This window comes from Rhinolophus sinicus, linkage group LG09, assembly GCF_036562045.2.
Source record: "Rhinolophus sinicus isolate RSC01 linkage group LG09, ASM3656204v1, whole genome shotgun sequence".
NCBI lineage: Eukaryota > Metazoa > Chordata > Mammalia > Chiroptera > Rhinolophidae > Rhinolophus > Rhinolophus sinicus.
The window spans coordinates 35,925,020-35,944,062 of NC_133758.1; the positions used below are offsets into that span (position 1 = coordinate 35,925,020).

At 34.2% G+C, this 19,043-nt stretch overlaps 1 pseudogene; it reads left to right on the forward strand.

The window, feature by feature from the left end:
- The first annotated feature begins 946 nt into the window (after window positions 1-946).
- On the forward strand, window positions 947-7,131 carry LOC109452341 (fatty acid-binding protein 5; annotated as a pseudogene).
- The last annotated feature ends 11,912 nt before the right edge of the window (window positions 7,132-19,043 follow it).

A 19,043-nucleotide genomic window follows, 5' to 3' on the forward strand; every position in this document is an offset into this window, starting at 1 on the left:
TTTAAGAGACAATTCTCCACGGGATGCTCACATTTCTGCATATATTGTTAGTAGAGGCAGAGACAGCTTTTGGTCTCTACTATCTTTTCAATGATGTTTGTATATTAGTAGCCATGGAAGATGGAGATAGTATCACCCTCCTGAGTAGAGGGCAGATTTTTGTGTGTGGGAGAGCCATTCTGCATAACCTGGGGGATAGGTGGAGAGCAAGTGGAACACTTGCAAACATAAAACTCATGCAGCTTGCGGTGCCATGAGTAATAAATTCCTTTGCCTCTGAACTAGGAATCTCTTATCTCCTGCCATCATCCATTAAATCATGGCAGGCTAACTTGTTTGCTAGCAAATAAAGTAAACTCTCTGACTCAACTTTTCGTTTCGTTATTTTTATGACATATCTTTCCTTGTCAACAAGGAAGCTCTACATGATTATTATTATTTTTTAATAGTTAGATATTTATCATTTATATCCCTCACACAGTGATAACCCTTCTCCCCCATCTACTACCCCTCTGACATCGCACACAGCCATTACATTTTCACTGTCTCTATCCCTAATGCTGTACTGCACGTCTTGTAACTTGATATTCAGGTCCTCTGGGAAAGCCCATAATGAAACAGAGTAAGTGCAAGAATTTTATTTGGGTGTGATGCTTGTAAAAGCTAAGAGGGACAGAAGCAGTTTTAGGCAGACAAAAATGCCTTCAAACTGTGATGCAGAGCTAACACCTGTTGAAGAAGAGGAAGGAGGAAACATAATGAGGCAGGGAGAGCCCCAGACTCCAATGCAGATATGACATTCTCAGCTGAACAACTGAGGGCTTCAGAACAAAGACTGCCCATCACAAGATTCTCGTTTTGCAGATAAATGGCCAGTTTATGCACAGGGTTGGAAGCAGCACCCAAAAGCATGACTTCAGCTTGAACACTATGTTGGAGCGTGAATATGACGTAGCTGGATGCTGTCAGCTAATTGCACTGCTCTCACATGAAACACAAGCTCTTTTATGAAGGGAGATCTGAATGGTACAACTCCATGGCTGCCTCAAAGGCTTAAGTATACGTTTAACTTTAAAGAAACTGCTAAACAGTTTTCCACTGCAGTTGTTATATTTTGCATTCCCTTCAGTAATGCACGAGAAATTTGGTTGTCACATAACAATTATAGTTGTTAATCTTTTAAAATTGTATACATCCCAAATGAATGTATAGTGGTATCTCATTGTAGTTTTAATTTGTCTTTCCTTGATGATTTATTTTGTGCATTTTTATATGCTTATTTTGTTAACTGACTCAAGTCTTCTGCCCATCTTTTTTTAAATGGATTGTCTTTTCAGTATTGAACTATAATAGTTTTTATATATTTTGTATACAAGCCCTTTATCAAATGTTTAGCTTTTTTTTTTTTCCTATGGCATGGCTATTTACTGTCTTAATAGGACATTTCACAAAGCAGAAGTTTTATGAATACCAAATTATTAATTACTTTCTTTTATAGATAGTGATTTCTGCATTCTAAGGGAAAACTATGCTTATTTACAAAGCATACAAATTTTTACCTATTTTATTTTTTCTAGCAGTTATATAATTTAAGCTTGTAGGGTTATTTAATTATTCCTCATGAATTAATTTTAGTATATGTAGTGTGAGGTAGGGAATATATTATTCCCTTTGCGTATGGATGGCTTCAATTTGCTAATATTTCATCTGTATCCATCTGTAATTTGCTTTTCTTCTTATGCCTTTGTCAGGTTTTTGCACCAGAGTTTTATTTTAGCTTCCTAAAAAGAGTTATGAATGTTTCCGGCTTCTCCATTTCCTGATAGAATTTGTGTAACTTTGGGTCTATGTTTTGTGTCTGTGTGCGTTTCTGTGTGTGTGTGTGTGTGTGTGTGTGTGTGTATAGGGTAAAATTAACCAGTGATACCGTCTTGGGCTACATTTTACTTGATGGGAAAGGTTTGATAACAATTCAGTTTCTTAGTAGGCGTATGGTTATTAGGATTTTCTGTATTTTATTTTACTTTATTAGTTTCAGGTGCACAAAACAATGTAATAGTTAGACATTTATCATTTATATCCCTCACACAGTGTCAACCCCCCTCCTCCCATCCACTATCCCTCTGACATCTCACACAGCCATTACATTTCCACTGTCTCTATTCCTAATGCTGTACTCCACTTCTTGTAAATTTATATATATATATACATATATATATATATATATATATATGTATATATATATATATATATATACATATATATATATATATATATATATATATATATATATATACATATACACACACATATATATGTGTATATATAATTGTAGTTGACATTCATTATTGTTCAGCTTCAGCTTCAGGTGTACAGTTCAGTGATCAGGCATCTACATCTTCCCTGAGGTGGTCTCCCTAACGAGACAAATGTCCATCATATACACTACAGAATCTTTACAACATTATTTATTACATTCCCCAAATTGACTTTTGTAACCCCATGGCAATCTTGTGGTTACTGACTGTGCTTTCTAATCCCCTCACCTTCCCCCTTATCCCCACCCCCCCTCCCATCTAGCAACCCTCAGTTTTTCCTCTATGTCTCTGAGGCTGTTTCTGATTAGTTCATTCATTTATTCTTTTCTTTAGATTCCACATATAAGTGAGATCATATGGTATTTGTCTTTCTCTGTCTGACTTATTTCACGTAGCATAATGTTCTCTAGGTCCATCCATGTTGTTGCAAATGGTAAGACTTCTTTCTTCTTTATGGCTGAGCAATACTCCATTGTATAAATGTACCACAGTTTCTTAATCCAGTTGTTTACTGGTGGGTATTTCGGTTGTTTCCATGTCTTGGCTATTGTGTATAGTGCTGCAATAAACAGAGGGGTGCATAATTTTTTTTGAATTAGAGTTTTGGATTTCTCCGGATAGATACCTAGGAGTGGAATTGCTGGATCATAAGGTAGTTCCATTTTCAGATTTTTGAGATACCTCCATACTGCTTTCCATAATGGCTGCACCAAACTGCAATTCCACCAACAGTGCACAAGCGTTCCCGTTTCTCCACATCCTCACCAGTACTTGTTGTTTGTTATTTATTGATGATAGCCATTTTGACTGGGTAGAGGTGGTATCTCATTGTGGTTTGTATTTGCATTTATTTAATGGTTAGTGAGGTTGAGCATTTTTTCATATGTCTGTTTGCCTTCTGTATGTCCTTTTTAGAAAAATGTCTCTTCATGTCCTCTGCCCATTTTTTAATTGGGTTGTTTGTCTTTTTGGAGTTGAGTTGAGTGAGTTTTTTATAAATTTTGGATAGATTTTCTATATTTTATATTATCAGTTTTGGTAAATTGTGTTTCCTAAATAATTTGTTCATTTTACCTTAGCTATAGAATTTATTGACATTAAATTCTTTGTGATAATTTACTTATTATATTTTTAATGTCTCCAGGATCTCTAATGCTATTCTTTCATTTAGATATCATTTTTTTTTCTCTCTCCATTTTCCCCCTCATCCATCTTGCTAACAATTCCATCAATTTCTTCAAAAACAAACTTTGGCATTGTTAATAATCTCTTTCTATTTTCTATTTTACTTTATCCTGCTCTTATCTGAATCATATCCTTCTTCAACACATTAAAATTTTTTTTTACTTATTTTTTTCTAGTTTCTTAGTATGGAAGTTTACAGAATTTATTTTGAACCATCCTTTACTTTTTTTCTTTCTGATATATCATAGTATCATAAATGTTCGTAATTCTAACCATTCCTTTGGCTACATCTCACAAATTCTATTTCTATTTGTTATTATTATTTAGTTCAAAATATTTTCTAATTTTCCTGTTTTGTTTTGTTTTTTAATTTGAGTCATATGAGATTTATAAGTAGGTGGCTCAATTTATAAATATTTGGACATTTATGAGCTATCTTTTTGATATTGATTCCTAATTTAGTTCTGCTCTAGCTAGAGAATATTCTCTGAGTTATTTTAATTCTTTGAGATTTATTGAAAATTATTCCTGGTGTGGTGCACCATGGTAAGTGCGCCAAATAAAAATACTGTGGACTCCATGAGTCATTGGGTGAGGCATTCTGTATGTGAATTAGGTTAAGTTTATTGATAGTTTTGTCAATTGAATCTTGAAATCTTAAAATTTAATTGTGTTTGTCTATTTTTCTGTTTCTTCTGTCACTCCTGTCTGTTAATGCTCAGTTATATGATGTGTACACACTTAAGTATGTTATGTCTTCTTGAAGGATTAACTCATTTGTCATTATGGAATATTTATGTTTTTCTCTGGTTATATGCCTTGTCTTGAAGTGTTCTTTATCTGATGTTAATAGAAACAATCTATTTTTTCATATTAGTGTTTGCATATTAGTGTTTTACATAAAACCAGTCTTTTTCTTCGTATTTCAAGTGTATATCTGATAAACACCATAAAGCAGGTCTTGTTTTTATAAAATCCAAGATGAAAATCTCCTTTTCATTGAAATATACTATTTACATTTACTGTAAATATGGATATGGTTGAATGTAAGTCTACTATCTTACTTGTTTCCTCCTTGCCCCATTTAATATTTGCTTTCCTTTTTCTCCTTTCCTATCATCTTTTGGCATAATTAAGGATCATTAGTATTTAATTATGTCCCTTTTAGGTCTTATAGTGGTTGCTCTAGGGTTTACGACATTCCTCCTTAAGTCATTACAGCTAATAATAAATTAATACTGCTTCACATGTAACATACCAATCTTACAATAGAATCTTTCTATTTATTCCCTCCCACATTTGGTATTATTTTTCTCATTTATATTTCTTAAATATGTTGTAACCCTACAAATACATTAATATCACTTTAGTTTTAAAAACAATTATTTTTTTTAAAGATACAAGAAAAAAACTTTAAAATATATTTACCCATTTCTTTAAAATTTCTGATGTTCTTCATTCCTTTGTATGACTCAGTTTCTATCTAGCATTATTTTCTTTAAAATGAAGAACCTTTATTAACATTTATTGTCATACAAATTTCCTGCTGCTCCTCTGCAAATATTTTAATTCCAATGAAATTTTTGGAAGATACTTTTGCAGATTTTTACATAATATTTTGAAGGATATTTTGAATGACATTTATGAAGGATATAGAATTCTAAGTTGACTATATTTTGATTTCCTCATTCATCATTTAAGAAATATGGTCCCATTGTCTCTTGGCTTGCATTGTTTCAGATAACTAGTCAAAAAAATCCATTATAATTTTCCCATATACAATGTATTTGAAAACTTTTGCTTTTTAGCAATTGATTATCATATCCTGGGTGTTATTTTTCTTTTTCTTTTTTCTTCCTGATTGTTTGTTGAACTTGTTAGATAATTTTTCAAACAAGTTAGAAAATATTTTGCTATTATTCTTTAAAATGTTTTGTTCTGCTGAAATCTTTCTTTACTCCAGTTAATTATATGTTAGACTTCTTGATGTTGTTTTAAAGTTTGCTGCGAGATTCCCCCATCTTCTTTCCCTATGTGTGCTTCAGTCTTAATAATTTACTTGACTCTTTTTCAGCTCACTTACCTATTTTTTTGCAATGTCAAAACTCCTATTAAGCCTATTTAGTATTATTTATATTTCAGAAATTGAATATTTCTGTTCCAGAATCTCCTTTTTTGATATAATTTTCATTTTTTTTTAGAAAAAACATTCATTTTTTGCACCCAACTTTTGCTTTAAGTCCTGGAATGGAAGTTCTTGCTATGGGCCTCATTTTCTTAATTCTACATATTTTAATTTACTATAACATGGACATTGTGCACACTACATTGTGGAGTATGTGGATTTTAATTTCCCTTAGAAAGTGTTTCATTTTCTACTGGAAAGCAGTAAATTTACCAGTATATTTGTTTTATCTTGTGGGGTATTGTTTTTAGACTTTAGAGGGGGTGGTCTAGAAGAAGTATTTTCTCTACAAGCTAACTGTGGCTCTTCTAGATACTCTACCAAATACCTAGAATATTCAGCATCATTTCACCACTCTGATTGGTTGGAACTGTAATGTCTTCTAGTACTACATGAAGTCTGGAATCTTCTTTCAGTCCACAGAAGTTAGTTGTTCTCTGCCAATGCCTATAGATTCTAACCCAAAATCCAAAGGGGCCCAAAGCATTTTTGTTGGAGTTCTTCTCTAGGCTGTATCCTCCTTTTAAGCATCCTACCTTGAAAATAACAGTTATCACAACAACTCTGATTTTTGATCTCTGTTCCTTCTGTCCAGCAAGATTGTTGCTCTCTATTTTGATGCCTCTTCTCTACGCTGAAGTGTACAAAGTTGTTCAGGCAGAAAGTTGATGGGAAGTGGAGCTTACTTCATGATGTTTCCTTCCCTCAAGAAACACAGCCAGGTAATGCTTGTTGCTAATGTCTGAAAATTTAGATACCTTATACATTAAAAAAATAAAATAAAACCTATTTACAATGGAGCAATGTCTTATACTAGTTACTCAATTATGCCTGCCACAGGAATTCCACATTGAATTTTTTTAATTACTAATCTCCAGTGTTTCAGCATTATCTGTTTTTATTAGAGAAAAAGAAATCAGATTTAAAAAGTTATTTTTGTTTACTCTTTGCTATATTAAAGCATTACATCTTATCAATACAGAAGTAATTAGAAATGCAAATGAAGCCTGCCAATCTCCCCAAACAGCACTTTGCTCCTCCTGCCCCTTCAGCAGCTGGTTGGAACATGGCGCTTAGCCTGGATCAAAGGCTTTAATGAGTCCATGAAGGAAGTAATAGTAGGAATGGCTCTGCGAAAAATGGGTGCCATGGCCAAACCACATTGTGTCATCACTTCTGATGGCAAACACCTCACCATAAAAACTGAGAGCATGTTGAACACAACACAGTTTCATGTACCTGGGAGAGAAGTTTGAAGAAACTCCAGGTGATGGCAGAAAAACGCAGACTGTTTGCAACATTATAATTGGTGCTTTGGTTCAACATCAGGAATGGGATGGGAAGGAAAGAACAATCACAAGAAAATTAGAAGATGGGAAATTAGTGGTGGAATGTGTCATGAACAATGTCACCTGTATTCTGGTCTATGAAAAAGTAGAGTAAAAATTCCATCATCCTTCTGGACAGGAATTAGCTATAAAGATAAACAGGCTGAGTTCAATGAGCAAATCTCTACATGATTTTTGTTTGTTTGTTTTTATTACAGTATTCAGTTATCTTCATCACAAACATTTTACATGCAACTATTTGAAGTGGTGGTTTAATTAGGATCATCTCTTTGGTTAGTAAATAAATGTGTTTATCTTTTAAAAATGCTAATGACTATGTTAAGCCTTGAAATTATTTGCTCTAGGTTTTTAATTCCATAACTTAAAACTACACCTCTGTTTGTTTCATCTTAGATCCTTAATTTTTTTTTTAATTTCAAATATCCAGTGAGGCAGAATTGGCATCATGAGTAATAATCAATCTGTACACGATAGTCTAACATTCACATGATATAATGTTGTAATAGTATAAGGAGTGAAAAATTATGAGATCACAAAATATGATATAAACAGACAGACATACTAAAGTCAACACTTTCAATAACTGGAAAGTTGAGTAAGTTAATAACTCTCACAAATTTCCATGTAGCTCATTGACTCTGTGACACATGTAAATGCATAAAAACTTTGCTAAATTAACTGGCTTCTTCGTGAATAAATCCACCCAACCAGGTCTCATCACGGGTAGGGAAAATAGTCTGCTACTACCATTACTGTTAATTTTTACAGTTTCATAGCTTTGGGGTCACTGAAAATTCTAATCTAATGAGGGAAGGCTATCTCTCTTGTGACACATTTTTTTTCTTCCCTGAAAAGTTAAAGTTTTTGACAATTATAGAATGTTCTAAGGGCCATTCCTAAAAGGATTGATGGCCTTGAACCTTGGCAGCTCTCTGGCAGCAAAGTACACGGATTTTATACAATGCTTTATACTTCTAAGCCAAAATAACTATGTAATTATTTTGTAATTATAAAGCAATCATTTACTGGCAACTAGAAGTTTTTTTTACTTTCTATGGTAATTCCAAGTGTAACTACCATATAATTTGTAAGAAAGAAATAGCTGTGCAATTACTCTGTATTAACAACAGTAATTACCAAATATGTCCAGGCTTATTTGTGTTTTATGAAATAGAGATTCCCACACCTGCAAACTGCAAATTACATAGCAGCCATGTCCGCTTTCTTCATATAGTCTATCACAAAACAAAAGGCAGTGGGGTTAGTTTTTGTTTCATCATATCATTGTGTTAGGTTATCAATTGAATGTAGTATTTTGTCACAGCTGTGTCTCTGTGGTCGCAACTAAATTGCTCCATCAGAGAAAAGTAGAAATGATTTCATAGCTGTGAGAAAAAGGCTAGTACAGTAGAAAGAGTAAGAGTTGTGAAATCAGAAATGTGTTTGAACTCTACCTTGCCTACTTTCTCAAAGAGTAATTTTGATAAATTACTTTACCTAATTTTCTTCATCTATACAAGATTTATAAATTCATAAATTTTAGGAACATTATTAGACTAGATAAGAAATATGTACATATTATCTATCATTATTCATGCAGTCAACAATTTATTTCCCAAATATCTATGTGCCAGACACTCTCCTAGGCATTGGGAAAACAATTGAAGAAAAAACAAAAAACGGACACAATTCCTGCTCCTGTGGAGCTTAAAGTCCAGTAGAACACAGTAATTGTAATTGAATCATGACACACACGTATGTGTAAAATTACAACCGTCATTCCCTGAGATAAGTGTTAACTAGAAGAAGAGTTAAGGGTGATCACATAAAAACCTGTACATAAATGTTCACAGTAGCGTTATTTATGAGAGCCAAAACGTGGGACAGGCCAGATGTAGTGTGACAGGTGAATGTGTAAACAAATTGTAGTACATGCGTATGTATCAGTAATAAAGACTTCTCGGCAATAAAAAGGAACAAATAATTTGATATATGTCACAATTTGGATGAATCTCCAAGGAATTGAGCTGAGTGAATAAGTCGTTCCCAAAAGGTTGGGTACTATGTGATTCTATTTATGTATTTTTGAAATGATGAAATTTTAGATATTAAAGGTATTTTGTGGTTGCCAGTGGATAGGAGAGAGGTGGCTGTGTTATAAAAAGGCAGCACAAAGTATCCTTGTGTTGACAGAAATATTCGGTATCTTATCTGGGGTGGTTCACATGTAAACACACACATGTAATAAAATTGTATAGAGTTAAATATACACACAAATGAGTATAAGTGAAACTTGGGAACTACTCATAAGATAGATGGACTTACCAATGTCAGTATCCCGGTTGTGATATTGTACTGTAGTTTGCAAAATGTTGCAACTGGGAAGAAGTAGAGAAAGGGCACAAACGATCTCTGTATTGTTTCTCACAACTGCATATAAATCTACAATTATTTCAATAAAAATTTAAATTACAAAATAATCTCACATTCCCATAATCCCTCCCTCCTCAACAACAAAAAATAAATAAAATGTGGTAACTCAAAGATGGAAAGAGGTAAGAAGAGCTTTCTTCACAGGGAATGAGGCCTATTGACAAAATAGCATAACACATAAAAGGAACAAAAAAGAACACACGTGTGTGGAGGTAGGGGCAAAGAGAATGAAAGATAAGAGGTTCAAGATGAGAATGAAGAGAATTCAAAAGCTAGATTATTTAGGGCTTTAAAGGCAATAATAAAAGTTTGGGCAAAGAAAAATAGCATCATCAAATTTAACCTTTGAAACTATCATTCTGAAAGATTTACGTTGAAGAAAATGGGATAAATATGCAATTGTTTGGCTCTTTTCTTCAAAATCTCTAAGTTAATAAAAATATAGAATTTTTTAAAAGTATACACCCATAGAAACTGAGAGATATGAACAAGAGAGGAACAGATGAGGTACTTCAACACATTTCTGAAGGATAGAAAGAAGATTGATAGACAATCAATTCAGTGAAAGGAAGGAAGCTTTAATTTAAAGATTTTTGGTGGACATACAGATTTTATTCCTCAGCTCCCTAGAAAGCCCCTGTCTTGGATTCACCAGATAACACATGGAGCATAAGCGAAGCTGTAGCTGGAAAAGGAAAGGGAGAAATTATTTGGAAGTTTCTATATAGAGAAGTTGGTTGCCTTGGTCCCCATTCCTATCCCACACCGCAAGGACACAGCTACCCAGGGACAAGCCCATCTCCTTTCAGATATGCTCAGACCACACCTTTCACCTTCTCTCATAGTTTCAGTTGCCAAACGTATGTTCTACCCCAATCTGCCATTACTAAGCTTGAATTTCACAAAGAGAAGGAATGGGGGAAAAAGGAGAAAGTGGAATTACAAAGGGTAAAAGAAGGTTAACTTAAAGCAACTTAAAAAAGAAGTTAAAAAAATTATATAAAACATATTCTTCCTTCTTCCAGCACACTAAGTAGTGGGTTTATTTTAAAAAGTTTGAAAAATAATAATTGGAAGTGCTCATTGGAGGGACAGCAGGATAGCTCAGTTGGTTAGAGCACAGTGCTCTTAACAAGTTTGCTGGTTCGATCCCCACATGGGCCACTGTGAGCTTCACCCTCCACAAGTACATTGAAACGACTTGACTTGGAGCTAATGGGTCCTGGAAAAATACACTTAAAGAAATAAAAATTTAAAAAACAAAAAAAGAAAGTGCTCATTGGAGACAATTGTCACAATCTGCAACATATATATGTTTTTTAATTGTGTTTGGCATCTACGACACATAGGGAAAATACATACTTCTTTGATTCGGCGGTGCTGGCTTTCACTTGAGGTAGAGACTTCACATTTAAATGGAACGACCTTTCCTTCTCAAAGTTTCTAGTTTGGGTGATAAATTATATGATCACCACAACTATGTAAAAACACCCTTCTAAATACCATGTAAAATACACATGATACTGAGAGATGAGCTCTCAACATAGCTTTGAGTAAATTGTAACCTTTTATTGGCAGGAGACCAAATACCTGACATGGACAATGATAAATTATTAGTAATGATCAATTTCACATGTTTTAGCACCTTTCACTTGTTAAACAACTTAAAAAAAATGTATATCTTAAAACATTGAATAAACTCAGTTTCAAGGACCTTATAAAGAGATAAATTCTATCATAATAGAGTTTCAAAAAATGTTTATTCAATTCTCTTCCTTACGTAGAACAATTTACTAGGAAAAAAATGTGACTAACATTTAAATTTTAGAGATGCATTTTTAAAGCTCCTCCTATTATTGCCTTTTATTGAGGAGTCAAGTTTTTGTTGTTGTTGTTGTTGTTGTTGTTTTTTGCATAGCTGGCAGAATGAAGTTTCTCATAATTTATTGAAATTGACTTAATGCTCTGTCAGCCATCACAATTTATTGCAGTATTGTCCAGACAAGCCAGAATACACTATTAGGATACAAGACGATATATTACAGACTAAGCCAAGAAAGGAAAAACTTCAATTAGACAGGAAAATGAGATTGTTTTAAAGAATTAAAACCAAAAGTGTGCCTACATTTCATCATTCTTCAGGCCAAAGCAACCTGAAATTGCAAAAGAAAAAGAATAGAATAGATTCTATTGTATAATTAGGAGGCTGTTACCATCTGCTCCAATAAGTCTAGAGTGGCAAATGTTCAAATCAGATTAATAGGTAGAAAGTGTCAATACTCCCCAGAGTTAAATTATCGCAAAAATTACAGCTATTCCAATAGCGCCCAATAGTTTTAGCTTACTTTGCTAACCAAACTAGTTGAAAAGTGATGATCTGTTTCCAAAGCTTCTGGAAAGTGTCTGTGCAGCTATAGCTAGCATATCCTGGTATCAGGAACTCTTCCTTTAAAGTGAATTATAAGCATAAAAGGATAACTCTGTGCCAGTGAGAAAAAGTTAACTTGTTCAAAAATTAAAAAGAACCTATATTATTAAAATTTACACAGAGGACACCTAAAGACAGTATCATGATGCAAATAAAGATCTTCCATTAGATGTAACTTTATGTTACAAGAGGTTTCCAGCCTAAAGCAAATTTAGTTATTTGGATTATCTTCCCTTCTAACTTGTTATTTGCCCTGAATTGGTGAGTCACACATTTCAAACAATAAAAGGCACAGAAGAAAATACATAAAGGAAACTATATATTGATGACTTAAAGAAAATCTTGAGGGCTCATTTGATAAATAATAATGATATTGTGACAATAATATTTTGTGTACTCTCCACGGAGTGTTCAATGGGGACTTTATGTGTAAGATTGTTTATTTGCCTAAATTCAAGTCCCCAGCTCCCATTTTGAATAACACTTACAGAGTGGTAGGAAATTCATGAATTTCTGAAAAAATCTTTACACAGGACTTTGTTATAAATCATACTGTACCATTACCAAATGAACCAGTGTCCTGAATAAAAATATCTGTAATGATAGTGTGAAAAACAGACTTTTCATTATCTTGGATCTAGATGTCAGATGCCATTTTTAAAAGTGACAATAAAATATTAGTTTTAGAGAATCATAAATTAATTTGAATACTTCAAAATGTCAATATGAGATCACAAAGTACTAAAATCTGAAACAAGAGTCAGAGAAATGCGTTTCACAGGAAATGGTCTGCTCATTGCAGGTTATCATTTCAAGTTGTCCCTATATCCTCTGATTAAAAAAAAAAAAAATTGCCACCCTTCCAAAATACATGTTTTTCTGATAGAAGCAGCTTTCTGCTTTGTCTCCCCACCTCCACCCCACTTGCGATAGTGATTTGGCACTTTGTCCATCTCTACACCTCAGCATTTTTGCCATCCTAAGAACACAACAGATGCATGATACAATTTGACTGCATTTTCCTTGCTTCTCGGTTCAGAAGGGGCATATGAACCATATCATGCTTCTAACAGAGATTGCATTGACTAAAATGCTAACAAACATTTCCATTTTGTGACGAGAGCTTTAAATAGCTTAATCAACATATGGATAGGGGAAACTGGGGTGCACATTACCTTTTCCGCCCTTGCTCAGATACTATTTGGCTGTTGTGGCAATTACAGATTCCTAGTAGCTGAGAGTATGCACATTATCACTGTAAAGTGCAGTTATATGCAGATATTACGGCAAATTTTGGTGTCATTTCTTTCAGTGAATTTTAAGTACGCTGTTTCCCCCGAAAATAAGACCTAGCTGGACAATCAGCTCGAATGTGTCTTTTGGAGCAAAACTTAATATAAGACCCGGTATTATATTATATCATATTTATTATATTATATTATATTATATTATATTATATTATATTATATTATATCGGGTCTTATAGTAAAATAAGACCGGATCTTATATTAATTTTTGCTCCAAAGATGCATTAGAGCAGATTGTCTGGCTAAGTCTTATTTTCAGGGAAACATGGTATATCCAAGTTTGCTTGATAAATGTGAAAACGATTTCGACACATTTTTAGATATTAGACTTGAGGTAAAAAGAAATATTGTTTAAGCATTTCCTCTTTCTAATATGAGAGGCTTAGTAATACTGTTTTTTGTATACCATGGAGGGGGTCCAGCAATGGAAATATAGGCAAAAAAAGAGAAGAATGGGTAATAGGAACAAGGAAGCTGGGAAAAAAAACGTTGACAAATGTAATCGATGTATTAAGTAAGGAGTCTTAACTCATTTTTGGTTTAATTAAAGTTTATTGGGGTGACAATCGTTAGCAAAGTTACATAGATTCCAGGTGTACAATTCTGTAATACATAATCTCTATATCACATTGTGTGTTCACCGCCCAGAGTCAGTTAGTTCTCTTTCCATCACCAACACTAAAGAGGTGCGTTTCTCCCTGATTGCTGACTTACACATGTTGCACTGGCCTCCTTTTCTTTCCCTAAATGATGATATCTAGGGCAGATCCCACACTTTTATGATCACTTTTGGTTCCCAAAATCAGCCCCATTAAGAAATTCAAACTTGATTATAACAATTTCCTGTCTTCTCTTCTTCCAGAAAAGCTGGAGCTGGGATTTTGTTTTCTTGGGAGGGAATTTGTTTAATCCTGAGAAAATGAAGGGAGGAGGAGAGTTGCAGTTTCAGAAAGGTAGCTGGCATCCTAAATCCCATAGAAAAAGGTGGGATTAGGACTGGGGGATTCTGGATCTTGAATCAATGTTCAATGTGTCTGCGTTCTCTCTATACATTTGGTCTTGTTTGCTTTCTCTCTAACAATGTGAATTGTAGGCATAGTTGCTTTGTTCTGAATTTTTAAGCATAGTGTTTAAAAATATATATTTTAAAACTGTTTTTCAAATTGCAGGTCAGCTTTGCAGTGTTTCTCAATTTTTTTTCAGTTGACCCCAAGGAGACTTTTCAAACATTATTTTCCTAACACCTCACCTCCAGGAAATGTTGATACCACAGGCATACTGTACATGTATTTATGTACTATGAATTTTTGGAGGGGCACAAATCATTATACTAAGTTTCCTTTGCCTCCAACAACCCATTTTTACCCCGTAGGGACAGTATCATTCCCATTGAGAATGCTTAGTTTAGAGGAGATTGTTTAAAGGAATTAAATGCTATCAGCATTTTTTTCACACAAGCCTGAGAAAGAATAGACAGTGTCAGTGTTTACCACATGCAGTATAACAGCAGTTTATGTTATTGTTCTGTGAAAATATTTTTCCAAAATTTTTAAGTGTGTGTGTGTGTATTCATATATAGTCACAATATAAAATGCACAAAATACACACACACACACACACACACACGACTAAACCAATAAGTAAGAAAAAATTTCCTAACTTAATTTTTAAAGCAGTGGTCTGGGTTGGGTCACCAGGGATGATACTGTAGTACTATGCAGAAGAGCAGTTAATTCCTATTCTTTATCTCTTTAATTCCAAATCGTTCCTCTGTGAGCCTTGCTGGGAAAAAGAGAAGGGTTCATTGCTTAGCCAAGTTCTTCTTAGTAGCTATATGTTTCCTTTTGTGAACTTATCACTGTTAGCAAAGACTCAGTTAAATTATTAAAGTTCCTTTTTTCTCTTAGCGTGTTTTTAACAGAAACAATGGTTTATTCTCCTTCATGTATTAGTAGGTGACATGAATATTAGGTAACATCATTTTATCATAGTTATATTGTCAGAAGCCGGACCACTTACTACATAGCTGCTCCTGATCATGGTTCTGTAGTGACTGAGCTGCGGTATTGTTTTGGAAAATGTGAAAAATTGGTGCAAACTGTGTTGCTCTCTCTCTCTTTCCCTCTGTTAATTAGAGGTAAGGAGCAGGGAACAATCTGAGCAGTATCAACAGCTTCATGTCCTAGGGAAGAACCAAAAGACGAAAGGTGCTTAGAAGGAAAAGGAATCGCATTATTGTTTTGTTGTATAATTGGTGGGTTTTGTTTGTTTGTTTGTTTGTTTTGTTTTGGGTAGGGACAATTACTGCAATGAGGATACAAATTAGAAAAGAGCCAGTTTCCAATGGTCTGGTATAGTTTCAAAAACCAAATGCTACAAAAGTCAGGCTAGTATTATGAGTGGAGAAGTGGGCTGGTTGGCTTGGGGGCATCACTGGTGATGATGGAGATTGGGACAAACTGGAGAGGATATAGCCTGACAAATCTGAGCTGCTGCGACCTCTAGAGGGGAATCCAGTTTTCCAGATTTTGAAATATTCAGAAGCCAGCTATCTATATTTTTCCCCTAAAAGCAGTTTGCAACTCATTTTATATTTTGTAAACTCTGTGTAGGTCTAAGACAAGTGAACTGAACACAACTTAAAGCTTGTCAGTTTGCAATTTCTGGTATAGTAGAAACATCGCCTTTTAATAAAGTTGCTCCTAGAGCGAAAATGGCTTACTAGACCCACCTCCAAAGTGGCTGACACCTGGGGCAAGAGTAAAACTGAAGGCTCGTATACCACGTGTCTAAATATTTGTAAGATATCAATGAAGTTAGCAAACTATTAAATTAAACATGTTCTTTAAGTCAGTCTTGGTAAATATAATTTTAAACATTAAAATTGTGTTAAATTCATGTAAAACTGTGGTTTGTTTATGGCTAAAAAGTAGCCAAAGTATCAAAAGACCAAATTTAATTACTATTATCCTGTCTCCATGTTCTGTTGATGGATCACACTGTTCTGAGAAATAATGACATAAAGACAATGGATAAATCATTTATACTAATTTAATAAAATGTAAGCAAAATAACCAACATGTTATTATAACTAGATTTTCATATAGTTTTTATACTATTATCAAAATGATCTAAAGCAATGGTCAGCGAACAAAGACTGGTGGGCTGATTGCCTGTTTTTGTAAATAAAGTTTTATTGGAGCACAGCCTTGCTCATTCATTTACCTGTTGCTTTTGGCTGCTTCTGTGATACAGTGGCAGGACTGAGTAGTTGTAATAAAGACTATATGGCTTGCAAACCCCAAAACGTTTAACATCTGGCCCTTTACAGAAAAAGTTTGGCAATCGAAAAGATCTAAAGAATTAAAAATTAAAATGTGATTATATTAAAGGCTACACATTTAAATATATTCTTCATCAAAAAACAAATGTTAAAGATTGAAATATTATTTTCAAAATCTTTTCTTCTAAAATACTTAAAATTATTAACACTAAAAAAGAAATATGAATTATAAATAAATATCAAAATTTAAAGAAAATATTTAAATAAAGTTGATTATTTATTTTTAAAATGTCAATTCATTTTAGCACATATTTTTTTATAAAAATAGTATTTTAAATTCCAGTTTTCAATGTTTATTTGTCAATAGCTTTAAGCATGTTAAGTCTTGACCTAGACATAGATAAATTTAAAAGAAATGTGAATTATTTAGTGTCATGACTGTTTCTTTTGCCACTATGTGCAACTTTTGGGGTTACTGCATAATAATTTATAATTAAGTACAGAACTACAAATAAGAACAGGAAGAGAAAAAAGAAAACAGTTACTCTGCACAACTAGGAAATGAAACTTCACTATGCAAGAAATTACTATATTCACATTTGAGAATAAGGATTTGATAAGTTAGCTTTTTTTTCCCCTTTACCTATGTGGTTCCACCGCTTGAATCCTTCCTGCATCCTAAATCAATGTATCTTCCACGTTAGCAGAAGCACAACTCCAAACCCTCAAAGGTTCGGAGGCACTACTTTTTGTCTTGGGGCTGTAACAGAAATGTGGACAAATATATCCTTGGGGCCTAATATTGCTAGTCATGACAGCAGATGTTTAACATTTCAGGTAGGGCCACACCAGGGCTGAGGACTGGGTTTTAAGTGACAGAGGCAGCCAGATGTTTTTAATGAGTTCATTTTGTGAGTTTGTGGTTAAGTGAGGCTTTCTAAAGCTTCGGATACAGAATGCAGGACCCACTTACCTGGGTCTGAGGGCAGCTCTGCTTCTAACAAATAGTCTAGTTCTTATTACAGGATAAGTTATTATGTGGGGACTATAGATTTATGAACAGTTATGTTTTCTAGGGTAAAGCAATTCTGCCTTTTTCTTAAATTAAAGTTTATTGGGGTGACAATGGTTAGTAAAGTTACATAGGTTTCAAGTGTACAATTCTGTATTACATCATCTATATATCACATTGTGTGTTCACCACCCAGAGTCAGTTCTCTTTCCATCACCATATATTTGATCCCATTATCCTCATCTACCACCCCCCTCTTCCCTTACCCTCTGGTAACCACTAAACTATTATCTGTGTCTATGAGTTTTTGTTTCTTTGTCTTGTTCCTTTGTGCTTTCGGTTTTATATCCCACATATCAGTGAAATCATATGGTTCTCGACTTTTTCTCTATGACTTATTTTGCGTAATGTAATAATCTCAAGATCAATCCACGTTGTCGGAAAACATTTATCCATAAAGATATATGTGCTCCAATGTTCATTGCAGCTTCACTTATGGTGGCCAAGACATGGAAACAACCAAAGTGATTGGATAAAGAAGGTGTGGTATATGAGTATATACACAATGGAATACTATTCTGCCATTAGAAAAGATGAAATTCTGCCTTTCTGTTTTGATCATGTCCCAGAAATTGTGCTCGAGTAGGGAAGTTGAGAATTTATTTAAGTTTTATTTACAGAGGTATGAGCAGGATTCAGAGGAAGCAAGAGATGTGTAAGCTCCCCTAGAGCTGGGAACATGGGAAAACAGGACTACCAACAGGGAGAACACATTAGCAGCACTTAGTCTGAAAAGTTCAAAGGGAGGGAACAGTTATCAAATCAGAGAGAGAGAGAGAGATCCTGTGATCTGTAGCTGCCCTCACAGCTCAGGACTGAGGGAGTCTGGGAACAAATATGACCATCTTATTCTCCTCCCACCTAGTTGACTCCTCCCACTGCCTCTCCTAGGCCAACGGAACCAAAGCCAGAGGACAGAGTCCTTTGATGCACCCTAAGTGGACAGGACCAACAGTGGATCTGGGGTTTGGGGTGGAGAGGTGATGAAGTATATTCCAGACCATACACCAAGTATTCCATGGTTCTGCAGCTAGAAAGAAGCAGCTTAGACACCCTTAGCCTGGAAACCGTCCCATCTTTAATAGCCTGTTTTTAAGATTTCAAAATGCATGTTTTAGGCCTTTATTTAGGAAACTGACAATTCTTGCAATATTATTATGCAATTTCACATACCAGTAATGATTTTTTTGAGATGTTATTTTATATTCAACATGCTTTTTTCATGGATCAACTTGCAATTCACATAGTTGTCATAGTCTATGGATGTATGAACTATGCCACAGCCTTTCTCACAATGGAATAAGATTGATCTACCTGTACAGTTGATTGCCAGAAGTCCAGCCTCATGGTTTGACCATATAAATAAATAAATAAATATATATATATACACACACACACACACACACACACACACACACACACCAGGTGTGCCCAAAAAATGTTTACAAGCGGACACTTTGGTCAGTGTTGCTCAAGCAGTAGT